Raw genomic sequence first — 16,981 nt, forward strand, 5'->3', positions numbered from 1 at the left:
AATATTGAAGTCATGATATGGAGCGAGGCACAATGGAGCAAGGTCACTTTTTGGAAATGTTTTTATGACCTTTTTAGCTAATATTTCATATAATACTTAATATCACCATGTCAAGGACAAGTTCTGCAACCATATAAAATATAGACCAGGAATACCAGTCTTTTTAAGATAAAAGGTTGATATATCTTAATCACAAATAGTTAGTCTGTCCATATGGAATCAGTGAGTTGGGGTCCCACCTCACCCTTGGGACCTTTGTGACCATTAGAACTAATGTTCCAATGCCTGATCTTGTAGCAGAGTCCTATGCAAGCCATGGCTTCCTCATCCAGATTATCATTTAGAGCTGGGATGCTCAACCTACAGCCCTCCAGCTGTTGCAAAACTACAACTCCCAGCATGCCCTAATAGCTGTCAGCTGTCCAGGCGTGCTGGGAGTTGTAGCTCTGCAACAGCTGGAGGGCCGCGGGTTGGTATCCACAGTCTAGAGGGTCAGAGCCCCTTGATAATACATTAAAGGGGTTTTCCAGGACTGTTATATTAGATAGGTCATTTATATCAGATAATTGGTACTACAGCACAGCTAGTATTTAAGGAAACAGCTGATTGGTGAGGATTCGTCCCCCCACCATATGACATTGACGACCTATCGTAAGGACCAATCCCAAACAACCTATAACGGTTTATCAAAAACAGTGCTCGTCATGATGTTTCCTCAGATTATAAACTCTTAACTCTGAAGAATACTTATATTAATTAAAGGAGTTGTCCACTCGCTATCAGCTGTAATCAACAGACCTTTCATGGATGCTCCTGGACCTTTAAAATCTAATAGAGGAGGGTTCAACAAGACGTCTGATTGATTTACCATTAAAAGAACACTATGGAAAAAACTGATACATTGTGTTATACCTAGGGCTTGAGGGGGTGGAGCATGACACAGATTCTCCCTATGTTGTTCCTGGAATCCCTGTGTCATACTCCGCCCACTCACCAAACAGAAACACAATGTATCGGTTTTGCACAGACTTTTCCTATAAGGTCTTTCATGGAAAACATCTCATATGTTCATAGACTACGTACTGAAAATGTAAAAGCAGTATATCACGTTTGGGTGGACACTTTGTGTGACGGGCGTGTTACAAAATCAACATTCTTTTTTTATGTTTTTGACTATACAGTTGAATAATAGGTGATATCTAAAGGAAAATATGTGAGTCAGGAGTTATTTCTTGGTCATGGGTGCAGCTGTGGCTTTCACAATAGGGAGCTCGTGGCTGAAGCTTCAAGTTACACCTCTGGTCCATGTCCTTTCAAGTGGATTCCACTTTGCCGTTTGTATGTCTTGAAATCTGCCTCAAGGAGTGACTCTTCTTGATGCGGTTTTCCTATGGAATCTACTGCAGGTTAGCCATGGATGATCCATTGTGTGATCACATCCTTAAAATGGGTTTATACATAAAAAAGTAGCAATCGAAACAAAATGAATGCCGTGATGCTTGAAGGTTTGTGAACCCTTCAGATTTTTCTATATTTCTGCTTAAACTCAACCTAAGACTACATCAGAAGTCCTAAAGTAGATAACGATAACCAAATTTCACTAATGAGTCAAAATATTAGACTTGGTCATTTATTTACTGAGGAAAATTATCCAATATCAAATGTCTGTGAGCAGTAAAAGTATGTGAGCCTTTAGGATAAGCAAATAATTTCAAGGTAAAATAAGGGTCAGGAGTAGTGTTTATCGAGCACCATTTTACACCACATGTGCTCGAGTCAGTGTATTTAAATCTAATTTAGCCTTTATTTCTGAAAAGTTTCTGCTGGGATTTGAACTCACAACCTTCTACATTAGAGGCAAGAACTTTAACCATTCAGCTATAAAGCTGAATGATAAACTATGTCAGAAAAACCTCATAGTAGTTTCTCGTGTAGTAAGTATTCCTATACAAGAGAAGTATTATTTTATATTTAACTGCAGGTTAACATGCAGCTCTATAGCGTAGTGGTTAAGGTTCTTGGCTCTAATGGAGAATGGTGCGAATTCAAATCCTGGCAGAAACATTTCAGAAATAGAGATTAAATTTATATATATTTTTTTTTTTTATTGTAAAAAATGTGTGGCTCAAAATAAATGTGTAATTACACCCAACAACAATGCAGCATATCAGCTCTCTCAATGGAGCCTTTGTCAAGCTTTGTTAAAGGGCTTCTGTCACCGCCCAAAAGTCATTTTTCATTTTTGAGCTAATTAAAATATAGTGCGATTATTCAATATATAATGCTCTTACATTTTTCTGTGGCTTAGTTTCTTTAAAAAAATGCACTTTTATAATATGTTAATTACCTGGCTACCAGCAAGTAGGGCGGTTACTTGCCGGTAGCCGCCGCATCCTCCTTTAAAAAAAAAAATGCCCCCTCCTCCTGTTGATTTCAAAATCTTGCGCCTGCGCCGTACCGGTCTTCAGTCGGCGCTGGCGCACTGAGAGGAGGACGCTCGCTCGGCCGCTCCTTCCTCAGTGCGCCTGCACCGGGTGTAGATGTGACGTCATCAGCGCAGGCGCACTGAGGAAGGAGCGGCCGAGCGAGGTCCTCCTCTCAGTGCGCCTGCGCCGACTGAAGACCGGTACGGCGCAGTCGCGAGATTTAGAACGCAGACAGGGCCAGCCAAAGGAGGAGAGCGCTCGCTGGCCCTGTCAATCAACAGGAGGAGGGGGCGTTTTTTTGAAAGGAGGATGCGGCGGCTACCAGCAAGTAACCGCCCTACTTGCTGGTAGCCAGGTAATTAACATATTATAAAAGTGCGTTTTTTGCGGAACCATCTATTGAAAATGTTATGCCCAGCCCAATTTTTTCGATGTAATTACTGTATAATGTATATGCCATATGGAAAAAAAGAACAGAAACGGAAACACAACAGAAACAATAAACGGAACGGATCCGTAAAAAACGGACCGCAAAACACTGAATAAGCCATATGTGTGTAGGAGGCCTTAATGTCCAAACTGGTGCTTTATTGTGGCACTTCAGCACCCACACAAACATAAGCATCAAAATTAAATAAACACCTGCCCGTCTGGGCTCTAACTAATACACAGTAGTTTTCCCTGAATCACCTCTAGGTACAGGTTATACACAGTATCTCAGGCTCCAAGCCTTAGCAGATCCGGTTATCAAACACAAGTCCATACGGGGAAGAGGTTCGGCTACACGTAGCCTCATGGCCCCTCAGCCCTCCTGGCTGAGACCACCCAGAGCCTCACTAGGCCTCTGTTTCCAAGTTTCCTCTTCTCAGACTGACACATAGGGGGTTGGTTGTATGCCTCCTTGATTACAGCAGGCCTCACCTGCGATGACCTCAGGCTAGGGAAAACCTGCTGTGAAATGGGGGTGGACTGGGAAGGTCCCACTACCAAACCTACCTACCCAGTCCAAATAAAATCCAGCTCTTGTACCTAACCCAACAAAACCTGGGGAACCTGGGTGAGATATACACCCCTTCCAGGACTTTTACCTCAAAACCTTGAGGAACCTGGGTGAGATATACACCCCTTCCAGGACTTTTACTGTACACATAGCCACATATTCCTCCCCCCCCCCCCCCACCTCTTCTCCAGACTGGAGGTCTGGGCATTTCTCCACATCATACCATGCCCTCTGGAAGATGTGGTCAGTGTCACATTTTTTCCTTTATTCTGCCACACCCAGGCCAGCAGAGCTCGGTTTGTCCCAAACACCCACTTTCTACCTAGTAGATAATACCTAAAGGCCTCTGGTGCCCATCTAATGGCCAGACACTCTCTCTCTACTCTTTCAAGAGTGACGATGCTGCACTCTCGCACTTTTTGATCTCTCTCTCTCTTTGTCTCTCTATTTCCTCAAAAGATTGCATCTTTCTTTTTTCTTTACTCTCAGCGTTTCAATCTTGGCTTCTGATACCAACAACAGGCTCTACCTTTAATTTATCCATGATGACAGTTCTTTCAGCATCTCTGCTTTCAGATTTGCTAGTTCTAGAACGATCAGAAGTTCCATTTCCATGCTCTTCCTTCTCTTCAGCAGTGGTTTTCTCAGATTTGGTGCCAGTTTCAGAGTCCTCTGCCTCTTCAGTGGCTTTTTCCACTTCGGCCAACTCTCCTTCAGCCTCTTCTTTGGGCTCTACAGCATCTGAGGATTCCTCCCACTCCAACTCATCGGCCTTAGCTTCTTCAGCCTTTGTCTCTTTGGAGTCTCCATTCTCTTTGATAACCTTCTCATCCTTCTCAGACATGGCATCATATACCTGCACTCTTAATTCTTCCTTGTTTTGTCGCTCCAGTTGCTGACGGGCATTTTCATTCTTCTGAGCATTACTACGTCAGCCTTCAGATCAGCATTCATTTGGTCAATCTGGAAAATAGCCTCTCAGTCTGTCGTTGGCCAGTTCAGTATAACCCTGTTGGGCTTGCCTTTTGTTCCGCTCTGCCGTAGCAAGCTCCTCCTGCATATGGATCATTTCCGCCTCCAGACTTTTAAGTTTATATTTTAATTTTTTTAGACTGACTTAAAATATCATCCCTGGACAATCTAGTGTCTTCCAACTCTCTCTGGCAATCCTTCATTTGCGCCTGCAACTTACACAGTTGTTTAATGGCTTCTTCTCTATTTTGGTTTGCAGAGTTAATTTGTCCCCCTAAGTCTTTTAGATCCATCTCGAGCTTCTTTCTAGCTGCTACAGCCAATTAACGTTGCTTCTTTTCATCTTCCATTTCAGTGCGCATCTGTTTGTTCAGCCTTTCTAACTCTGTCTTTACTTTAACCCTGGGTTCACACCTGAGCGTTTTTATGCGCGTTTTTTGTAATAGTAAACGCGCGTTTGACGCGCGTTTGTGTCATTGACTGCAGTGTCCTATGGCCACAAACGCGCGTCAAAACACCCCAAAGAAGCTCAAGTACTTGTTTGAGCGTCAGGCGTTTTACAGCGCGTTCGTACGCGCTGTAAAACGCCCAGGTGTGAACCATTCCCATAGGGAAGCATTGGATTTCATGTCTTGAGCGTTTTACAGCGCGTTTGAACGCGCTGTAAAACGCGCTGTAAAACGCTCAGGTGTGAACCCAGGGTAAGTGCCATGGAGAGCGCTTTGGTCTCACTTTCACGATCCTCTGTTTCAGCGCGGTCATGTTCTTCTGCATGCTCCTTCAGGATGGTCAGACCGGCCAGGAAGTCTTCCACTGCCTGGGTATAGTTCTCAGACACTATACTGACTTCTCCCCACTTAATCAGGTTAATGTCCTGAACCCGCTCAGGCTCTCTTTCGTTTGCCTGGTTCGCGTTGTACGTTACAACATCTTCATCAACACTGCACACAGGGGCGTACCTAGAGCATTTGGCACCCGGGGCGAACCCTTTATTTGGCACCCCCCCCCCCCCCCCCCAAGAAAGTTAAGATAACATGCACAAACTTTTTTCAATGTTTTCAATAATATTTATTACAAAACATTCAGACATCCGCATGTGTTTTGCGGATCCGATCGATGTATCAGTGGATCCGTAAAAATCATACGGACGTCTGAATGGAGCCTTACAGGGGGGTGATCAATGACGGAGGTGATCAGTGAGTCTATATGAGTGATCACCCCTCTGTCATTGATCACCCCCCTGTAAGGCTCTATTCAGACATCCGCATGTGTTTTGCGGATCCGATCCATGTATCAGTGGATCCGTAAAAATCATACGGACCTCTGAATGGAGCCTTACAGGGGGGTGATCAATGACAGGGGGGTGATCAGGGAGTCTATATGGGGTGATCAGGGGTGATCAGTGGTTCATAAGGTGCATCTCCTCTCCTACATAGCGCCACATACCTCTTACATCCAGTGATGTCACCTTTGATGTAGACGTTCTCTTTCCTCATCTTCTCCATTCAGACCAGACCGCCATGATGATTTTTCTGCCATCTCCCTTCTCTGCAGAGATTGAGAAACAGACATTAGTTTCCTGCCACCCCCAATACTATACTGCAGAAACAGTCCCCCTGGAAATACTACTACCACACAGATAGTGCCCCCAATACTATACTGCAGAAACAGTACCCCTGGGAATACTGCTACCACACAGATAGTGCCCCTTAAACAATTATTGGCACACAGTGCTCTAAAAAATAAAAATAACTGCGCCCAGACACTAATAGTATAAAGATAATGTCCCCCAAAAATAATTGTTCTAAGCTGATACTATGCCAGTGTGCCCCCAAAGTAACCGTGCTACCCAAAATCCCACCAATAGAAATAATTCTCTGCCAGAGCACACTTAGTAGTAATAATGCCCCTATAGTGCCCTAGTAATCATGTTCCTCATAGCCCCCAGTAGTAGTAAAGCTCCCCATAATACCCCCTAGTAGTACTAATTTTCCCTATAATATGACAGTACATGAAATACCCCCGCTTAGTGCCCGCAGTTGAGCTAATGTCCCCATAATGTATGCCAGTATAAAATACCCCTATATAGTGCCCCAGTAAATGCCCTCATACTGCTCCTCTCCCCCTTCCCCATAGTGTGCCCCATAATATGCCAGTAAAAAAATGCCCCTTAGTGCCCCCAGCAGATGCCCCTATAGTGCTCCTCCCCCACAATGTGCCAGTAAAAAAATGCCCCTTCTTAGTGCCACCATATGCCTCAATAGTGCTCCACTCCCCCATAGTGCCGCTCTCCCCTATAGTGCCTCCCATAATGTGCCAGTAAAAAATGCCCCCTTAGTGCCACCAAATGCCATAGTGCCCCCCATAATGTTCCAATACAAAAGACCACTTTAGAGCCCCCACTTCCCCATAGTGCCCCCAAATAATGCCCCTATAGTAACACCAGATGCCCCATAGTGCTGCTCTCCCCTAAAGTGCCCCCCAGAATGTGCCAATAATTAAAAAAAAGCCCCTTTAGAGCCCCCAGATACCCCCATAGTGCTCCTCTCCCCCATGGTGCCCCCCCCATAATGTGCCAGTAAGAAATGCCCCCATAGTGCCAGCTCCCCCCCATAGTGCCAGCCCCCCTATAGTGCCAGCTCCCCCTATAGTGCCAGCTCCCCCTAGTGCTAGTTCCCCCATAGTGCCAGCCCCCCCATAGTGCCAGATCTCCCCCATAGTGCCAGCCCCCCCATAGTGCCAGATCTCCCCCATAGTGCCAGCCCCCCCTATAGTGTCAGCTCCCCCTATAGTGCCAGCTGTCCCTATAGTGCCCCCCCATAGTGCTAGTTCCCCCATAGTGCCAGATCTCCCCCCATAGTGCCAGCTCCCCCCCATAGTGCCAGCTCCCCCCCATAGTGCCAGCCCCCCTATAGTGCCAGCTCCCTCTATAGTGTCAGCTCCCCCTATAGTGCCAGCTGCCCCATAGTGCCAGATCTCCCCCCAGTGCCAGATCTCCCCCCAGTGCCAGATCTCCCCCCAGTGCCAGATCTCCCCCCAGTGCCAGATCTCCCCCCAAACGTTGCTCACGTTTCAGAAGTATCTTCAATATATTTGTAGCTTTATTCTTCTTGATAAAAGACAAATAAGGCTCACAGGCACTTTGCTCGGAGGACGCTGAGCTGTACCACACTAGTTCCTGCGCGACGTTTCGGGGTCACGTCCCCTTACTCATGCATGAACTTCAGGTGTAACTAGTAGGCTCAAATGCTCAATACCATGGGTGGGGTCTATTTTTCTATTATACGCCCAATTTTGAGAAAAAATAAATAAAAATAGTTACAAAATAACCGTCTCACAAAAACACCTTGAAATTGCAAATGTTATTTAACCCTTTTGATTTTAATGTCTCCATTTTCATGTTCCAATAATTTGCATTTATTCTGATCTGGAGTTGTTCCTGGTGTAACATATTCTAATGCAACCCGTTTTATTTCGTTCCATCTATGTTTCTTTTACTGACACTTTTGCAAGAATGTGGTTTCCTGGTATTTGTTTTTTTCTTTTTCTATTCTGCCGTCTGTCGCATCCATGCATCTCCTCATGTTAGATTTATGGTCATTTAGTCTCACTCGTATTCCCGTTAGTTTGTCCTATGTACCACATGCTGCAAGGGCACCTCAATCCATACATGTGGCATAATGATACTTGGTACATAGGAATTTCATATCCTTTTCTAGGATGGTTAATGTTCTGTCCTCTTAAAATTTGGTTACAGTTCATACAGGATAAACAGGGAAACCTTCCCTTTCTTTTAGTGGCTAACAAAGTTTTTCGATCTTTTTATGTATTTTTATGTCCCTCTTAATTAGTCTGTTTCCAATTGTTCTTCTTTATCAATATGCAAACCCGGGTTTGTTTTTGAACAGTCTACCATATTGTAATATGTCCCAATATTTATATTTATTTTACATTCGAGGATGCATATTACTTGCAGCTGCGGGGACTTCGATGGGGTATTTTCATGGCTATGTTTGAAAATAATTTGATCTTTAATCCTGGAAAACTAAAACGTACGTCCACAAGGCTACGCTATGTGAACGATATTTTACTATTATGGAAAGATGGTGAACAATCTCTTCTAGCGTTTATTGAATATCTGAACACATGTCATGAATCTATTAAATTCCAGTTACACTATCGCTCTATGACTATACAATTCTTGGATGTAGAAATCACTAAGGATGGTGAAGGAGGTTTTGATACTACATTGTATACAAAGCCTACAGATAATACTCTACACTAGTCACCACGCCCGACATACCTTTAAAGGTATACCTAAAGGTCAGTTGATAAGAGCAAAACATATAGCTAAAAATAATACTGATTATATAAAACAGGAAAAACTGACACAACATAAATTTATTAAGCGAGGCTATCCAAAAAATAGGATGGATAATATAAAAAAGGAAGTTGAACAAATTCCCAGAGAGTCTTTATTAAAAAGGAAGATTAAAAAGGATACTAAAGATCATTTATTGTATAAAGGGACATACGATCCTCATGCAATATTAATAAATAAAAAAAACATCAATAAATATTGGGACATATTACAATATGATAAAACGTATGGTAGACTGTTCAAAAACAACCCCCGGTTTGCATATCGTAAAGGAAGAACAATTGGAAACAGACTAAGGGGGACATAAAAATACATAAAAAAGATCAACAAACTTTGTTAGCCACTAAAAGAAAGGGTAGGTTTCCCTGTTAATCCTGTATGAACTGCAACCAAATGTTAAGAGGACAGAACATTAACCATACAAGAAAAGGATGTGAAATTTCTATGTACCAAGTATCATTACGCCACATGTATGGATTGAGGTGTCCTTGCAGCATGTGGTACATCAGACAAACTAACGGAAATACGAGTGAGACTAAATGAACATAAATCTAACATGAGGAGATGCATGGATGCGACAGACGGCAGACTAGAGAAAGAAAAGAATAAATACCAGGAAACCACATTGTTGCAAAAGTGTCAGGAAAAGAAACATAGATGGAATGAAATAAAACGGGTTGTATTAGAATATGTTACACCAGGAACAACGGAGAATAAACACAACCTATTGCAACATGAAACTAGTTGGGAAACAAAAATGCAGACATTAAAATGACATCTGTAATTTCAAGGTGTTTTTGTGAGACGATTATTTTGTAACCATTTTATTTTTTCTCGAAATAGGGTGTATAATATAAAAATAGACCCCACCCATTGTATTGAGCATTTGAGCCTACTAGTTACACCTGATGCTCACGCATGAGTAAGAGGACGTGACCCCGAAACGTCGCGCAGGAACTAGTGTGGTACAGCTCAGCGTCCTCCGAACAAAGTGCCTGTGAGCCTTATATGTCTTTTGTCAAGAAGAATAAAGCTACAAATATATTGAAGATACTTCTGAAGGTGAGTAACGTTTTCCTCATACGCTTGATCACAATACCATTGAATGGTGGCTGAATTGTACGTGTGGTACCCCTCTAGCCCGGCCACACTTTCCTGCACATTTATTACCGTGGTTCCCTCAGCTCTGTGCTACCCACATTATCAATCAGCATCGTCACCACATACATTTTTACCAGCAGGGGGAGCTTCTTCTCCGATCACAGCCCGTCGTCATCATCATCATCATCATCACATATTTCCTATAACTTCACATTTTCATTAGGCCTTTTCTCAGTAACCGCATCTACTTCAGATTTTACATCAGTTCTGTCAGCCTCAGGTTTCACGATCCGGCTTCCTCTTACGCGGGTTAGCATAGGATCCCTGAGTTTAGCCATCCCAAAGTTCTCTCTTATAACTGATAATTTACTTTGCACCTTCTCTGCACCAATGTTTTCAATGGCCATCTCCTTCACACCTTCATTTAAAGGAATAGGCCCAAGTTCTGCAGAAGTTTCATCACTTGCCGCAGAAGTGTCTCCATTTCCCCACAATTCCCAGAACAAGGGGAAATCACGGCCCAACATTACACCAGACATAAGCGTTTTTGCAACACCAAGTTCATAAGTCTCAGTTCCCACTGGAGTCAGTTAGAGCCACAGGATAGTCCTTGCTATCCCCAGGTATGTCCATCACACTTAACATTTTGTCCAGCACATAGTCCCCGGCTACCAAGCTGGCATGTAGCAGGCTCACCTGGCTCCCTGAGTCCAACAACGCTTGGACTAGACTGCCATCCACCACAATGTCACACATTTTCTTAACAGTCCCGGTGTCTTAACACCTACCGGCTTGACAGATAGCAACTGCTGCCGGCTCACACCACAGTTCACGGCTTCTGAGGTAAGAGGGCAATAGGCAGCAATGTGTCCCCACTCACGGCACCTCCAGCACTAGAACATCCCCGGTCTTCTTGGTGGGAAGACCTCACCGTGACCAGACAGCCCGTGGGACTCAGTCTTTTGTCCACGCCCAACCTCTAGAGCCCTGCTCACTTTGTCTGCTACACAAGCAATAACAAGAGCGCTCTTACCCACTGACGTCACAGGTTCGGCTCTCCCGGGAGATGAGGGTGGTCCAGGTACACCTTCCCCGAGGTCATCATCCTTCTCCTGGGTCTTAGGAACCTCCAGCCCTTGGTTCCTGGTGCCACTATCACATGCAGACTCCTTAGGGTAGTGGTTGCTATGGGAAACGCCTTGGCCTTGAATCCCGTCTTTTTCCGGACTGCGAGTCACACACTCTGAAGACTGTTCATCGGATTCTCCAGCCGCATCACCGAAACCCTGGACTTTCACAAAGTGTCCCCTCAGCATCGAAGACCCCCTCTTCAGGGACATCTGCAGTTGTGCCTTCAAAGCCTCCCGCTCTACATCCAACTGCATTAACTCCCTTTGGGTGTAACGAATCAGCGTGGGCATCTCTTCCTGCTGTTTTATCCGCCACAACAGCCTGACATATACCTCCATGAGACCCATGGTAACACAGTCCTGTAGCAACTAGTGACCCCCAAAAAATATTTTCGTTGCCCCTAGCAACAAAGTTGTGTTCTTTTAGCATGGACATTGCCCGCATCCTCCACTAATTGTAAGTGATCGTGGTAACAGAGTTCTTTGCGGACAACCGGATTTAATGTCCAAGCTGGTGCTTTATTGTGGCACTTCAGCACCCACACAAACATAAGCATCAAAATGAAATAAACACCTGCCCGTCTGGGCTCTAATACATAGTAGTTTTCCCTGACTCACCTCTAGTCACAGGTTATCCACAGTATCTCAGGCTCCAAGCCTTAGCAGATCCGGTTTCCAAGTTTCCTCTTCTCAGACTGACACAGAGGGTTGGTTTTATGCCTCCTTGATTACAGTAGGCCTCACCTGCGATGATCTCAGGCTAGTGGAAAACCTGCCGTGGAATAGGGGGTGGACTGGGAAGGTCCCACTACTAAACCTACCTTCCCAGTCCAAATAAAATCCAGCCCTTGTACCCAACAAAACAAATAGCTCAAGCAACTATGTTTGCTGAAGTCAGCGCCATACTCCTGGATTTTACTTATCTCACCCAGTTGAGGAACCTGGGTGAGATATACACCCCTTCCAGGACTTTTACTGTACACATCGCCACAGTATGTATGTGTGTCAGGCTGGGAGCAATATGCATAAACACACAAACATACAGATGATATTTCCACTTACCTTTTCTGGAGGCAGATGGAGTTCAGTTCAGTGTCAGGAGCCTCCCCCTCCTGTTCGTTCACACTGATGAGCAGTAAGCTGCAGGGTCTGGACAGCCTTCAGGAGCAGGGGGAGGCAGGACCGCCATGTCCTCAGCACATTGCAAGCTGACCGGTGGTAGGGGCCTCTGATCCGGCTTTCTCCTCTGCTAGAGCAGTCAGGGAAGATTATTTTTATTAGGCGAGAACTGCAGGATTGTACAGTGGATCTGCCCAACCCTTGTAACACTTTCAAGATATGGCTGGGCCCCTTTTGGATTATCTAGGGCCCCATATAGCAGCATTAGCTGTACTGCCCTGATGGTGGCCCTGATTGGCCCCGAAAAAGCTGCTTCCCCTTCACTAATAGCTACGCCACTGGATAAGGCAATCTTACACAGTATTCAGGATAGTGCACATAAATGTTTTTGCAACTGATTTTCTGCCTCTGACTTTCCAGCTTTGCTGTGTAGACTGGAACAGGGTATAGTCCACCAGCCTGACTACTAATCCAGTTATGGCTAAAAGTTTTGACTTTTTTTTAATTTCATTTTCAGTTTGCTGCTTTGGTGTTTTTGAATCTTTTGGTCAAATTTTTATTTATTTTTTACTTTTCTTCACAAAGCCATCAAGTTTAGGTAAAGACTCAATATTTAACACTTAACCAACTCTGTACCATCAGACCTGATATAGGGCATTTTCAGATATCTAGACCCCGGCGAATACAACTTTACCCCAGGCAGCAGTAAATCACTACATATCATCGTGATGGCGGCCACAAAATCAATATGACACACATCTGAACCCACCCCCCTTCGCCTATTTCTAGGTAAAATGTCCTTCCTTCTATAAATGGATTGGGCTGAAAGCATGCTGCACAAAGAACAAAACACAAAGCAATTCTTTAAAAAATTGAGTCACGTACGAACCCGCGTCTCACGAACAGGGATGGGTCTGCCAGGGGCCCGACTACCTCCAATCTCTCACTCCGCGCACACCCACACACTCAAACCGCAAAGTGAGTGTAGATCATCCCCAAACACAGATCCAACACCCCAAACACCAGTTGCCACCACCGACTTTGATGTAAGCCGGAAACGTTGCAAAATCCAGGTATATACGTTCTGCTCCCAAACAATCACAGGTTCAGGCTATGGATTGTTTAGAGCAACAAGGCGAACTTATAAAGGGAATATTTTATACACAAAGAATAGTGCAGTTCTTACAAAAACAGATGTAAAATGAGACAAAATACAAATAACGTACAAAAAAAAAAGTAAAATAAATGGGAGAAAAACAGTACACAAGAACTTACTGCCCCGGTAGAAGGGAAGGAAATGGCTACCCGTCAGCTCGGCTGTGACTCCCACAACCAGGACTGGTTTCCAGTTTCCGGTCGGCCCAGTCATTGACTAACCAAATCCCACTTCTTCCATTGGGGGGAATTAATGAGGGGGCATTGAATATTGAAATCTTTGTTTTTCAAATCTCCCTCCAAAATGAATCCACTTCCCCCGGTATCCAGTTTAGCAGGGGGGAGCCGATGCTTCTTTCAGGTTAGTACCTGGCACCCAGAGGCGTTAGATACGACGGGATGATGAGGAGAATTGTCCATTGGCTCATCTTGTAGCTGGCAGAGGCCCGGCCTGCCCGACTCCACCCTGCTGGGATAGACCGGAGGCTTCAGAGCAGTAGGCCATTTGGTGAATGACCCTTCAATCCAGCAGAAACCACACCTTATACAACAGACACACAGCACATTCTATAATAGCTCCTACAAGGATGCACCACACATCATATTTATGACGCATGGGAAAGCTTCATTACTATGTTACCGTCAAAAATCAAACAGGCCGTATGGGAAAGCTTCTGCTACCCAACCGCGTGCCAGAAACAAATCCTTCTGGGAAACTGCTGGAGGTGTCGGGGGACTCCGCACAAATATCATTCTCACCAAACAGACCATTGTGTACCACCGCCTAAAGAAAATCACATCCTAAGAGCCCTTGCACACGACCGTATGCCCTCCGAGACATGCGGTCCATATGTCCCGGAGCGGCATTGATCTTGCGCATTGATCGTCGGGCCGCCCCTGGTGCCATCGTCCTGCACTTATAAGGTCATATGAGTGTAGGACAATAGTCCCGCGGGTGACCCCACGTACATAGTATCGCAGTAACCTATGATGCTGTGCGCTCCCCTGCACACGATCAATGCCGCTCTGGGACATATGGCCCGCTCACGTACCGCATGTCTCAGAGCCGGAGGGAATATGGTTGTGTGCAAGGGCCCTAAGAATGATATGAATTTGGGCTATTACATATTTGGGCTTTAAATATAATTAAAATGTCAAACATAATAAAAAAAATTATAATAAAACAAAATCAAGTAAGAGTCGTGACAACATATAGTTGGCAATTTGAGAAAGTGCAAGGTATTATTAAAAGATGTCTCCCTGTCTTGTATGAAGATGGCAGTTTGCTACTAAGTCTACTTGGTTGGACCTTACAGGTCGTTTGAAATGTGGACATAATAAATGAAAGGTTTGTACATTTAAGAGTGGGCATTGTCTATTAGCGCCACAGGTGACACCTAGAAGGTAAAATCCTACATGAATTGTAATACCAGTAATATTATTTATTTAGCTACATGTAACAGATGTGATCTCCAGTATGTAGGGTGACCTTCTAAAAGCCTCAAGATGAGATTTAGGAAACATCTCTCTGATGTCTCAAATACCAAATTGGTAAAAATCTCCATGTTATCCAGACAAGGGGGACGTTACTGAGCTGGATGTCATGGGGATTGAGAAAATTCCAAAACCAGTTTGAGGGGGTGATACCAGCAGGTCACTTTTCATTAGGGAGAAGTGTTGGATTTTTTCTTTAAATAGCAGAGTCCCTAATGGTACGATTAGCGGATAGGATTTCATTTTTGAATATGAATATAGTTCCTGCAACGCCGGCTTATGTTTGATTTGATGTATTTTAGCGTATGTACAAAATAAAGTTATGTCCCCGCTCCTCCACAATCCTCACTCCCATCTTGTGATTAATTAGCGACACTTGTTGAGGGACGGGGTGATTGTGGAGTAGGGGTTAAACCAGTCAGTCTGTAAACATACTATGGTCATGATTAAGACTTTACATCGAAACGCGTAGACCGATTCGCTCTCCGTTCAGCTAATGGATTATAAGATGAAGTAATAAACGCTGGATTTTAACAGTGGCCTGATTGCTGTTTTTGCATTTTGGCTGGATTACATTAATTATGTTTTGTGAGATATTTGAGAATAATTATATAGGTGGTGGGCGGGGGAGGGACGGGGGGGGGGGGGGGGGAGATACTTCTGTGTTGTGTTGGTATCCACCAAACAATGAAGCAAAGCTGAATCAAGTTTTCTGTCATGTGTCTGTTTCCAGCTGCTCAAGTGGGGTCTTTCCTACCCGCCAACTTTCAAAAGTGGCTCACAAAGCACCTTGTTCCCAGCAGCAGCTATGTGTAACGCCCCGGGTGGCATTACCGCACCTACCCCCTGTTTTTATCTGGGTATGCAACCTCAATGTCATTTTATACATTTATTCCAGGTCCCTTCTACAAGTGAAACAAAAAAAAAATTTGAATATTGTGCAAAGTTCATTTATTTCAGTAATTCAACTTAAAAGTTTAAACTAACACATGAGACTCATTACAGGCAAAGCGAGATATTTCAAGCTTTTATTTGTTATAATTTGGATGATTATGGCTTACAGTTTATAAAACCCCAAAGTCACAATCTCAGGTCCCCTTTGCTCAGGGGGTATGGATTAATTAGCTGACTAGAGGGTGACACTTTGAGCCTAGAATATTGAACCTTTTCACAAAACTCTAATTTTAAGCTGCATTAATGCAATTCCTTTTAATTTGCATTACTGAAATAAATGGACTTTTGCACGATATTCAAATTTTTTCGAGTTTCACCTGTATTGTGCATTTATGTTCAAATGTAATGTACCTGGTTCACCAGCAGGTGGCAGCGAATATGGCAGAGCAGTAGATAGAATAGAATGGAACCTTCCAGTCCATTCTAAACCCCCCTGTGGAGAAGTGGGCGAGTCCCATGTCCTGCCGGAAGGGAAGATAGAAACCACTTGGACTGCAGTCATCTCCCAGCAGCAGCTGCAGCCACCTGCATCATGCCTCACTATGCTGTACTACTTTGGAGCACCTTGGCTTCCACGTTATGCATGAGAACCTCATTCACTCAGGGAATTACTCAGTGCACCCTGTGTGACTCAATGCGTCATAAATCTGACTATCCAGCTGATAGCCGCCCGACAAAAATTCAGCAACTGACAGGGTGAAATCTGCCGTGTCCACATCAAGGATGCTCAGCCTATTAGACTCCAGACTGGAACATAGACCCTGAAATGGTGCAGGACTTGCATCCATGTCCAAGGTCAGGATTACCCGGCCCTCGTGGAACTCCTGCAGCTACAAGATCATCCCTTTGTCCTAGTCGCTAGGAGCTTGGGCACTGTCGCTCAGAAATGTACCCATACGCTTGGTCAATCTAAGTGATGGTCGCAAAATTAAAAAAGTACTATCCAGTGGCAAGTCTGTATCATGTCCCTCTGCAAGATGTCCTAGATCCCCCTACTGCACAACAATCTCAACAAACAGCAGATGCAGGCCAAGACCTGCCTGAGCAACCCTGGTGGGCCGAACTACATATTGGAGATGCCACAACCTCTGCCAAACAGATCAAAGGTGTGCTGGACTTAGCGAAGGAACAACACCAAGTCTTCAGCAAACACCCCCTGGACTATGGTCAAACTACCTTAATAAAGCGCACTATTCCAACCGGCACTCATCCTCCCATCAAAGAGAAATATAGGCCAGTGCCTCCTGCC

The sequence above is a fragment of the Bufo gargarizans genome, chromosome 2 (genome assembly GCF_014858855.1).
Source record: "Bufo gargarizans isolate SCDJY-AF-19 chromosome 2, ASM1485885v1, whole genome shotgun sequence".
In the NCBI taxonomy this organism is placed as follows: Eukaryota; Metazoa; Chordata; class Amphibia; order Anura; family Bufonidae; genus Bufo; species Bufo gargarizans.